This window comes from Hypanus sabinus, chromosome 2 (genome assembly GCF_030144855.1).
Source record: "Hypanus sabinus isolate sHypSab1 chromosome 2, sHypSab1.hap1, whole genome shotgun sequence".
NCBI lineage: Eukaryota > Metazoa > Chordata > Chondrichthyes > Myliobatiformes > Dasyatidae > Hypanus > Hypanus sabinus.
In genome coordinates, this window is record NC_082707.1 from 169,552,382 (window position 1) to 169,564,092 (window position 11,711).

Genomic DNA, 11,711 nt, shown 5'->3' on the forward strand with positions numbered 1-11,711 from the left:
CACCGCAGCAGTTCCATCCCGCCCACCGGCGTTTCGACCACATTCATGTGGATATCGTGGGCCCCCTGCCAGTGTCGCGCGGAGCGCGTTACCTCCTGACTATCGTGGACCGGTTCACAAGATGGCCAGAGGCGGTCCCGCTCACCGACACCACCTCCGAATCTTGCGCCCGAGCCCTGATCGCCACCTGGATATCCCGCTTTGGTGTACCAGCCCACATTACCTCCGACAGAGGTGCCCAGTTCACCTCCAGCCTGTGGTCAGCTATGGCCAGCCTTTTGGGGACTCAGCTGCACCACACCACTGCCTACCACAGTCGAACGGGCTAGTGGAGCGTTTCCACCGTCACCTGAAGTCGGCCCTCATGGCCCGCCTGCGAGGAGCCAACTGGGCGGACGAGCTTCCCTGGGTCCTTCTCGGCATCCGCACAGCGCCCAAGGACGACCTGCACGCCTCGTCGGCCGAGTTGGTATACGGCGCGCCCCTGGCCGTCCCCGGGGAGTTCCTACCAGCCCCGAGGGGGCAAGAGGAAGAACCCGCTGCAGTACCCAAAGACCTACAGAACTGTAAGTTTGTGTTTGTACGAAGGGGCGGGCATCGGCCACCGCTGCAGCGGCCATACGAGGGGCTGTTTATGGTGCTCCGGAACGACGGGTCCACGTTCATGCTGGACGTTGGGGGGAGAGAGGAGGTTTTCACGGTGGACCCCCTCAAACCAGCCCATGTGGACCTGGCGCAACCGGCCGAGTTTCCGGCGCCTCGGCGCAGAGGCCGACCTCCCAAGCAGGTTCTGGCCCAGACTGTGGACATTGGGGGGTGTATCGCCGGTTTTGGGGGGGGGGGGTTATGTGGAGACCCATTTCCTGGCACATCCGAACCGGCTCACAATTAGATAGTCTACGGGGGTTTGCGAGCACAGAGCTTTGGAGCCTCTGCGCCACCGGGGGCAGGTCGAGGGAGGCTTAAAAGTGAGGCTGAGGATTTCGAATAAAGTTTTTTCCTTTGCTTGCAGTTACCGACTCCGTGTCGTAATTTTAGCGCTGCATGTAGCACATCGCTACAATCCTTCGGGCCCTTTTCCCACACCTGTCTCTGTAAATGTCCTGAATAGTGGGAAGTTCACATCTACAGATGCGCTGGGCTGTCCGTACCACTCTCCGCAGAGTCCTGCGATTGAGGAAAGTACAGTTCCCACACCAGGGAGAGATGCACCCAGTCAGGATGCTCTCAATTGTTCATCTGTAGAAAGTTCTTGGGATTTGGGGGCCCATACCAAACTTCTTCAGCTATCTGAGGTGAAAGAGGTGTTGTTGTGCCTTTTCCACCCCACAGCCAGTACGTACAGACCACATGAGATCCTCGGTGATGTTTATGCTGAGGAACTTAAAACTGTTCACCCTCTCAACCCCAGATCCATTGATGTCAACAGGGGCTAGCCTGTCTCCATTCCTCCTGTAATCCACAACCAGCTCCTTTGTTTTTGCGATATTGAGGGAGAGGTTGTTTTCTTGACACCCCTGTGTCAGGGTGATGACTTCCTCTCTGTAGGCTGTCTCATTGTTGTTTGAGACTAGGCTAATCAATGTAGTATCATCAGCAAATTTAATTAGCAGATTGGAGCTGTGGGTGGCGTCACAGTCACAGGTATACAGAGAGTAAAGGAGGGGGCTTAGAACACAGCCTGAGGGGCTCCTGTGTTGAGGGTTAGAGGTGAGGGAGCCCACTCTCACCACTGACAGGAAGTCCAGGATCCCGCTGCACAAAGCAGGGTGAAGCCCGAGGTCCTTGAGCTCTGATGTGTGGCGGCTCTCAGGCTGAAGTATCCACTCTTTATTATGGATGCTACCTTCTCAGTTCCTCCAGCATTTCTAGCATCTGCAGAATCTATTGTGTGATGTATTAATGTAAATTACTGCATTATATATTTGAAAAATTTAAATAATGTGATGTTTCTGAGGCTAAAAAATTGTTGCATGTCAGACAGTAGTTGAACTTCTGGTAAGTACCTCAAACTAGCTACTTTTTAAAGTTCAAAGTAAATTTATCAACAATTTGTTTTATAGTAACCTTGTACAATTACTGTACTATTGACCACTATCCTCCGTTGTTTTGTATTCTGCTTGATTATATATTCCAGGATCTAACTAGGTTCTTTCTTTTGTCATAGCAACATAAATATAACATTATGTAATCTTAATTAAAACTTTTGCAACATGAGCTTGATTCCAAAGCTACAGTTGAAGAAAAGCCTCAATAAATTACAAACTTAATGACTTCTACGGGGAAAAAAAGTTTTTAAGTGAATTTTTTGCAAAACCTGTTTTTCTCAGAAAGTCACAATACCAAAGGGAGACAATTTCAGCCAACATGAGGTCAAGAAGCGATTCTAGGTGTTCACAGTTCCCTGTTATTCTGTATAACTGAGCTATTGTCCACAGATTTGTTCTTCCCTATCAGTCAGTGCAATTACTGCTTGTTTAGTTCATTTAGCATCATTTTTCAAGTTGCACTTTGAGGGACTGTCTGGAATTTGCAGTACTGTGCAAGGATAATTATTCTGTTGACATAAAATGAAGAGCAATGAGGAACAGCTGTTGCTGTTACTGAATATTCATATTTTTAAAGCTGCATCAACCTGCTCTAGTCTGTAATCTATTCTGAAAGGCCCCACAATCACAGAGAAAATCTTATCAATATTATTGGGACAAAAGCCCAGAAATCCACTTTACTTACACAGGTTTCTCATTAGTACAACAGTTAGCATCCCCAGCTGTCACAAGGGAGACATGGGTTCAATGCCCCAACAGGAAGACTATTTAATTTTTGCAATCCAGAGGGGATTAACACTACCATCCCTTCAAAACTATTCAATAAACTCCAAGACCTAGACCTCAATAACTTCCTGTGCAACTGAATCCTCGATTTCCTCACTTACAGACACCATTCTGTTTGGATTGTCAACATCGCCTCCACAATCCCCACTCCTCCAGGTGCACCGTAAGGTTTTGTGCTTAGCCCCCAGCTCTACTCGCATTATACTTATCATTTTGAGGCTAGGTACAGCTCCAACGCCATATTTCAATTTGCTGACTACAACACTTGCTGGCCAAATCAAAGGTGGTGACGAAGCAATGTATAGGAGGGAGTCCGAAAATCTGGCTGAACGGTGCCAACATCTCACTTATTCAAAGCAAAACCAAAGAGCTGATTATTGGCTGCAGGAAGAGGAAAACGGAGGTCCACCAGTCGCCATCAGAGCTGGAGAGAGTCAGCAACTTTAAATTCATCAATGTTATCATTTCAGAGGGCACGTAAGTGCCATTGCAAAGCAGATACAACAGCGTCTCTACTTCCTTAGAAATCTGCAAAGATTCAGCATATCATCTAAAACTTTGTCAAATTTCTACAGATGCACAGTTGAGAGTATAATGACTGGTATTGGTATGGCAGCACCAATACCCTTGAACGGAAAATGCCGACAGAAAGTATTCATGTCACAGGAAAGCAGCTTCTGTCATCAAGGAACCCCACTATCCAGGGCATTCTCTCTTCTCACTATTGCCATCAGGAAGTACATACAATTTCAAAGTAAAATTATTATCTAAGTACATATATGTCATCATACACAACAGTGAGTTTCTTGTGGGCATACTCAATAAATCTGTAGAATAATACTCATAACAGGATCAGTGAAAGACTGCCCACCATTGGCATTCAGCCAGAATGCGGAAGGCGACAAACTGGACAAGTACAAAAAGCAAGGAATATGAGAGCCTTTGGTGCCACAGCACCAGATTCAGGAACAGTTATTACCCTTCATCCATCAGACTCCTGAACCAGAGTGGACAGCTTCACTCACACTAACACTAAACCGATTCCACAGGCTACGGACTCATTTGCAAGGACTCTACAACTCGTGTTTTCAAAGCAGCTCACACAAAATGCTGGAGGGACTCAGCAGGTCAGGCAGCATCCGTGAAAATGAATAAGCAGTCAACGTTTTGGGCCAAGACCCTTTCTCAGGACTTTATTACTTCTTTATCTATTTAGTATTATTATTTTGTTCTTGTATTTACACAACATCTTTCGCACGTTGGTTATTTGTCCATCTTTTGTGGTTTTTCATTGATCTTATTGTGCTTCTTTGTATTTACTATGAATACCCACAAGAAAACTAATCTCAGGATAGTATACAGTGACATAGATGTACTTTGAGTCTTTCAAACCTTTGACCCAAAATGTTGACTGTCCATTTCTCCACGGACGCCGCCTGACCCACTGAGTTGCTCCAGGTTCTAGCAGCTGCGATATCTTGTGTCTCCAAAATATGGCTACAGTTGTCACCCTGGGTATCTTTAACAAAAAGTTTCAATATTGTTTTTAATCTACCCTTTTCCAGTATTTCACCTGCAGGTTTATGTTTTAGGGCAAATTTTTAAAACCTTATCTCTATATCACTTCCAATACTGAAAACATCTGCTGCTGTTCTGTATAATCTCTGGGAGAAACGGCACTAAACCAGGTCCACATTTCCTTTATGCAGTTTGATCTGCCATCCAGATTACTTTTCTAAATTGTTGTTTTTACATTATACTACTTTCCTTTTCCATTGCAAGCTTCCTTTTACTTACGGTCACTGTAGACAAAATATTTGTTGAATCTGACCTGGTGTTGAATTAGACAATTATAGGAGACTGCTATCCAGGTAATGTAGCTGATAATGGTGTAGATCCTGAAATGTTGAATTTCTGCGGTAATCCGTAATTAATTTTCAATCCTTCTCGACTCTCAGCTTCATCAGTTGAATTTCTACTTTATGCAAACTCAGTTGCTGCATGTGCTTCCCTGACCGCCAAATCTACTATATCCTTTCGAAGAACACAGAAATGTACAGCACAAAACACTGGTTTCATCTCATTTCTGGCTACCTGGATTTACAAAGAGTCATGAAGACAATCTTTTTGCTAGCTTTTACTCTATAGTTTTCTAGGTTGTGATATTTCTGTCAGAAGTACATATAGTTTATATTTCTACTAGCTTTGCAATAATTTATTTCTAGATCCCCATTAATCTCTGGGTGGAAATAATTTTTACTCTTTGCTCTGATGCTTCTACCTATTATTTAAAACCTACACTCAGTGGCCACTTTATTAGGTGCACCTGCTTGTTAATGCAAACATCTAATCAGCCAATCATGTGGCAGCAACTCAAAGCATGCGGGCATGGTTGAAAGGTTCAGTTGTTTCTCAAACTAAACATCAGAATGAGGAAGAAATGCGATCTAAGTTACTTTTGACCATGGGACGATTGTCAGTGCCAGACAGGGTGGTTTGAATATCTCAGAAGTTGCACGACTTTCACTGAAGTTTACAGCAACACAAATAACCACACGTTAAAACAGTGGTGTGCTGAAGAACATCTGTGAATGCACATGTTGAACCTTGAAGTGAGTGGGCTGCAGCAGTATAAGACCTAACAGAGTGACCCCTGGCAAAATGATCTCCCTACTAAGTGAAGTAGGTTTATTCTGCCTACTCTGTTTCACTTTCATTATTTTATCAGCTTAACTTTGGAGTCAAAGTCATTCAGCCTGTTCTTCAGCCTGTGCCAGCTATCACTACTATTATACTATTATTATCATTATTTATACTAATCTCACTTACTAGCACTGGGTCTGTAGTCAACACTGCCTTGCTGATTTAAGTGCTTATCCAAATGCATCTTAAATGTTGTAAGAGTATCTGTCTCCACACTTACAGGCAGTGCATTTCATATTTAAAGTACTCTCTGGGTGAAAAAAATGCTTTCTTGAACCCCCTCTAAATCTCACGTTAAATGTATGCCCTTGACCCCTCTGCCTTGGGAGAAGTATTGACTTCTGTCTCCTATAATTATGTTTAGGTTCACCTGCAGCCTCGTCTGCACCAAGGAAAACAAACTCAGTCCTTAAAACTGAAATGTTATATCCCAAGCAACATCCTCTGAGCCCTTGCAAGCACAGTCACGTTTTTCCTACAGTATGGTAAACAACCTGCTTTAAAAATATATGCTCACTCCATCACAAACAAGAGAAAACTTGCTGATGCTGAAAATCCGAGCAACACATGCAGAATGTTGGAGGAACCCAGCAGGCCAGGCAGCAGCTAGGAAAAAAAGTACAGTCGACATTTCGGGCCAAAACCCTTCACTCTATCCATTCTTTCTTTCCTCAATCTACTTTTGTTTTCTTTTCAGTAACGTGCTCATGACCAGAATTGTACTTTGTGACATCAGTTAAGACCAATCTGGTGGTTCATATCATTCTAGCATAATCTCCCCGTTCTGATATTTTGTGACATTCCCAATAAAGAAATCTGCCATACTCGTCATCCCATCACAAGTGAGACCTCAGACATTACAGAGACCTGAGAGTGTGAGAAGACCAAATTCAACTGTAATTTGTATTGGATACTTGGAAGTAACATTCTTTCTTATTTCTCAATAGTAAAAGGTACATACCTGTTGCGATATGAGTACCAATACATTTTATACCTTGCATTAGAGTTACAGCGATTCAATTTATGGAAATTTGTCATTACAGAATTTTAAAATCACTACATAAAATTAGAATTGTAGAATAAAATTCACTTTCACAGAATATATGAAAAAAGTAAATGAATCAACACATTTATTTCCAACTCTTGTTTCTTGACATTAAAGCAATCACAATTTTTTTTCTGCAAGTGCAGTCACCCTTTACCCCTGGGTGTTGCCTGCGCTTTCTATTCTGCTACATTGTTGAACATGCTATTGTCACTGTACTATCTTCTTGAGTTCCACTGTTATGTCTCATGCTGAAATCATGTAGTCTTCTAAAATGGTTTTATTTCAGAGCTCCATTTTTTTCTTTTATTTGCAGAAGTAGAGAGTCGACTATTACACTCAGTGGCCACCTTATTACACATACAGACACCAACATCTTCTGTTGCTGTAACCCACCATTTCCAGGTCTGAAGTGTCGTGCGTTCATAGATTGATTCTCTTCTGCTTGTAGTGTTGTAATGTGTGGTCATTTGAGTTATTGTCTCCATCCTGTCAGCTTGAATCAGTGTGGCCATTCTCCTATGATCTCTCTCATTAACAAGGTGCTTTTGCCCACAGAGCTGCCGCTCTCTGGATGTTTTATTGGTTTACACACCATTCTCTTTAAATTCTAGAGACTGTTGTTGTGAAAGCACTGGAGATCAGCAGTTTCTGAGATACTCAAACCACCCTGTCTGGCACTGACATTCATTCCCCAAAGTCACCTAAATCACATTTCTACTTCATTCCGATGTTTGGTCTGAACAACAACTGAATCACTTGCGCATGTCTGCATGCTTTTATGCATTGAGTTGCTGCCACAGGATTGGTTGATTAGATATTTGCATTAACGAGCAGATGTACGAGTGTACCTAATGAAGTGGCCACTAATATATCCGTTTACTGAGATGGATTTCATTATTATTACATCTGTTGAATTCTCTGCCCAATAAAGCAGTGGAGGCTACCTCAGTAAATAGACTTAAGACAAGGTCCGATATATCTTTGCATAGTAGGGGAACTAAGGGTTAGGGGAAAAGGCAGGTAGATGGAGATGAGTCCGTGACCAGATCAGCCATGATCTTACTGGATGGTGGAGTAGGCTCAATGGGTCAGATGGCCTACTCCTGCTCCTTTTTCTTATGCTCTTAAAGTTTTAATTACATATCTTACTAATATTTTGTAGCAAATTGCAATCATTTATTGTAGTGATGAATGTTAACCCCTATTATAAGTCACAAACCATTCTCCCAGCATTTCTAAAATACACCCAGTACAATATTATTATTATCAGTTTATGATCCCTTTCCTAACTTCAAACTTTTCCTAAATAAATGTTTTGTTTCATCCCCAATTTACTCCTTTTCCAATTCAAAGTCCTTTTCCAATTCATTTGTGATGTAAAACCAAGCAGAGGTGCTTCACTGGCCTGTTGATAGATTTTTACATTAAAAAACCCTCAGACCAAACTTCTGTACTTCAAAGTCTGATATTTAATTGACTTTGATTTGAAGAATACATCTCACGATGCTCTGAACACAACATCAGTTATGTAATTTGGGGCCATTGGGTGTTTTGGGTCTTTCAACATCAGATACCTTCACCCAGGCAACCTTGCTATGGTTGATCAAGCCACGACTTATGTTCAGGTATCATATGCTGCAGATTCCCATGGACTTGCTCTCTTCATACAGTCATCTTGAGGCTTTCTCTATTGCCTCAGTGATGTTGCCGATGGCTCTCTGCTACCTTGTACCACAGAGGGCTCTGTGAAGAGACTGCCCAGCGAAGCCCTGGCAGCCCACTTCACCGGCACGCACCTTCCTTTCCATCCTTGCCTCCAACAGTTGCTGACCAGTTCCTTATATCTGGCAAGCTTCCTCTCATGGGCATCATCCAGAGCTCCTCCCACGGCACTGCCAGCTCCAGCAGGATGATGTCAGACCCGGAGGATGTCTGGTCTCAAGATGGTGTTGATAATGTGCTGTGAGAACATTAGTTATTTCTCCAGATCAGTCGTATGTGCATGCCAGAATCCCTGTGGATGGCTTTACTCTTGCTTCTGGTTACTCTCCAGCTCTCACTAATTCTTTAGAAGAATATTTCCCTGAGGGTCTTCAATACTTAGTCATATCTTCAGCAATATTGATCTTCTCCAAGAGCTTTTGGGTGGGCAGCAGCTCAGGATGTGCTCCAAGGTTCCTCTTCCGGCACATAACAGACAGTCAGGGAATCAACCTTCCCCCAGTTATGTAGGTTGGATGGGCTGGGCAAAATGACATATGCTGCTTGGACAAAAGAACTTGATTTGGTGTGGCTCTGCTTGCCAGAGACCAGTCCATGCCATTCTCCTTTCCATGGTCTGCTCCCATCTGGTCCAAGCTCCCTGCTGTTACATGCCCACTGCTTTGGTGAATCTCTCTTCGATGGCTGTTCTCACTTCCTCCTGAATGAGGTTGTGCTTCTCCTCCCCTTAGTCATGTCATACCTGGGGACTGGGAAGCTTCCCAAGCCAGCTCTTCCTTGGGTCACCACTCCCACCAAGACTCTGTGGCACAGTCAAGATTCAGCCTGCTGCACAGCCTCTTCCGCTCTCCACTTCCTCCCGGTCTTCACAACGACCCTTGCTGGACTCCCTTTACTGCAACATTTCTCTAGCTCTTGTCATCTTGAACTCTTCCTCCAAAGATTTCAAGGCAAGCCACAGCTTGGTGTTCTTTCCGTAGAGGACAATGCTGCTGAGAGTCCTGGGCAATCCCAAAGCCTCTGGAGAAAGCTGCTGACCTTTTCTCTCTAGGTTCTCGGCAGTGAAAGCTGAAACTACATATACCAGAACTGGCCAGAGTCCTCAGTAGGATGCCATGCTGGTATATCCACACCTTGAACTTGCCTGGTAGTCCTGACTGGTCAACTGCTTTCAACCAGTCCTCCAGTCCTTAGTTTGCCTGAATTGATGATATGCCTTTCAAGCTGCTGTTGAATACCTTGCAAAGGCTCTTCACTGGGTTTTCAGAGATGGTTGGAATGAGTTTCAGTGATGTTAAAGCAGAATCTGTCAAAACCCTGCCCTTCTCCATAAAAACTATTCTCCGATCCCAAATACAAGAGAGCAGGTTTTAAATATACACTATTTTTTCTATCTCCAAAACTGTAAGATTTGAATCTAAATTTTATATAAAGTTATACTAAATTGCTCCCCATATTAATTCAAAATAATTGCTTTTTTCAATAATTATTTTCCACAGGCATCTTAAATCTTGGCTATATGGCCCAATCTATTACGGTCCCTTCCTTACTTTCTGTCACTTCCAATAAGAGTGTTCATGGACTTTTTTTTACCCTACACTGATTCATTTTCCATGAGGCTAAATTCTCCATTCACCAGCCCTCAACTTCCATTTTCTCATCTAATCTCTCTCCCCCACATTCTCAATTTTCTTTAAATTGATCCGATCTCTCAACTTCCATTTCTAATCCGTGCATTAGTTAAAATTGTTCCCTTCACACACGAAACTCCAATCCTTACAAATTTACACAATTTATTTTCCTTTACAAAATATCTTTGGATTTTGAGTTTCTCACGTATTTTTTTCTCCAAATTATTTAACGCCTCCGATCTGGCTCCCATCCATATTTTTGAGCTTTTATTGGCATGGATATCTTGACAAGTGTTCATATTTAGCCAATCTGTAGTTTTACAGTTGCACCATCTTGCAACACTACTTTAAACCTCAGAACAAGCCTTTGGCAATTGCCCTTAAAATCTGCAGCTCCAGGTCAATGGTTTGCTAGTGCTCTAAGAACACTCCTGCCAGATTAGTATTTCAAATAGCCTACAATGCAAATAAGGTACCATTGTCTACACATGACTGCCAGTTCCATATGCTAGTTTTGATTTATATTTGTAGTTTTCTTCCAGAGTGTGATCTAATTGTAAGTCAATTATAGTAATGGGGTGCAAATGCTCAAGTATCATGGCAATTCAAGATTGGAATATGCTCTTTATGAATAACCTCCAATAAATACAGGTTAATACTCATTTGTGGTACAAAACTAGTTACCAGAAAGTTGGGCACTGACTAGCAAACAGTTCAAAAATAAATTGCATCAAGTTTAGCAACTGGGCTAAGTAAAGCTTAAGTACAGGTTGTACCCCTATCTGAAACTTTTTTTGAGCATTGACATCACAAATGGGAAATCCCACAAGGTGCTGGGAAGTTTCCAGGCAATGTGCACCAGTTCTGAGGAGTGACCTCAGAGGAGTTAATGAAAAATAGAAAAAAATCTTAAAACAAAAAATGAAGATCTCATGGATTTGATCAAAATGAACATATGCCACAGCAGTATACCGACAATGAAACAAGCAAAAAACACCATAAATCTGAAAATTGAATGCAATTGCAGATATTCAATAGGCTGGCTGCAGAAATTTAAAAGCCTTCTATTTTTAATTATCTGTGGTGATAAAGCATCTGCAAATTATGAAGCAGCAGAGAAATGAGTTTGCCAAAGATTGTTGCTGATGAATTCAAGAGGCGAGAGGGAATAATACAGGTATATAGAACCCCGCTCAGACCTTGGGAGTAGTGCACTCAGTTCCGGTCACCTCTACAGGAAAGATGTGGAAACTATAGAAAGGATGCAGAGGATGTTGCCTGGATTGGGGAGCATTCCTTAGGAGAATAGGTTGAGTGAATTTGGCCTTTTTTCCTTGGAGCTTGAGAAGGTGAGAGGTGACCTTGTAAAAGGTGTACAAGATATGAAAGGCATTGATGGTGTGGATAGTCAGAGGCCTTGCCCCAGGGCTGAAATGGCTAACACAAGGGGGCACAGTTTTAAGGCACTTAGAAGTAGGTAGAGATGTCAGGGTAAATTTTTAAAAAAAGTGTGTATAAAATGGGCTGCCAGCAACAGTGGTACAGGCATATACAATAGGGTCTTTTAAGAGACTCTTGTGATAGGTACATGGAGCTTAGATAATACAGGGATATTGGTAACCCTAGGTAATTTCTAAAATAAGTACATGTTCAGCACACCAGTGTGGGCCTGTATTGTGTGGTAGGTTTTCCATGTTTCTATGAAAATCCAACTCCAGAATAAGTTAACATTGTTGCTGATTGGTTTTCTACCTTATATAAATCCTAAAAATA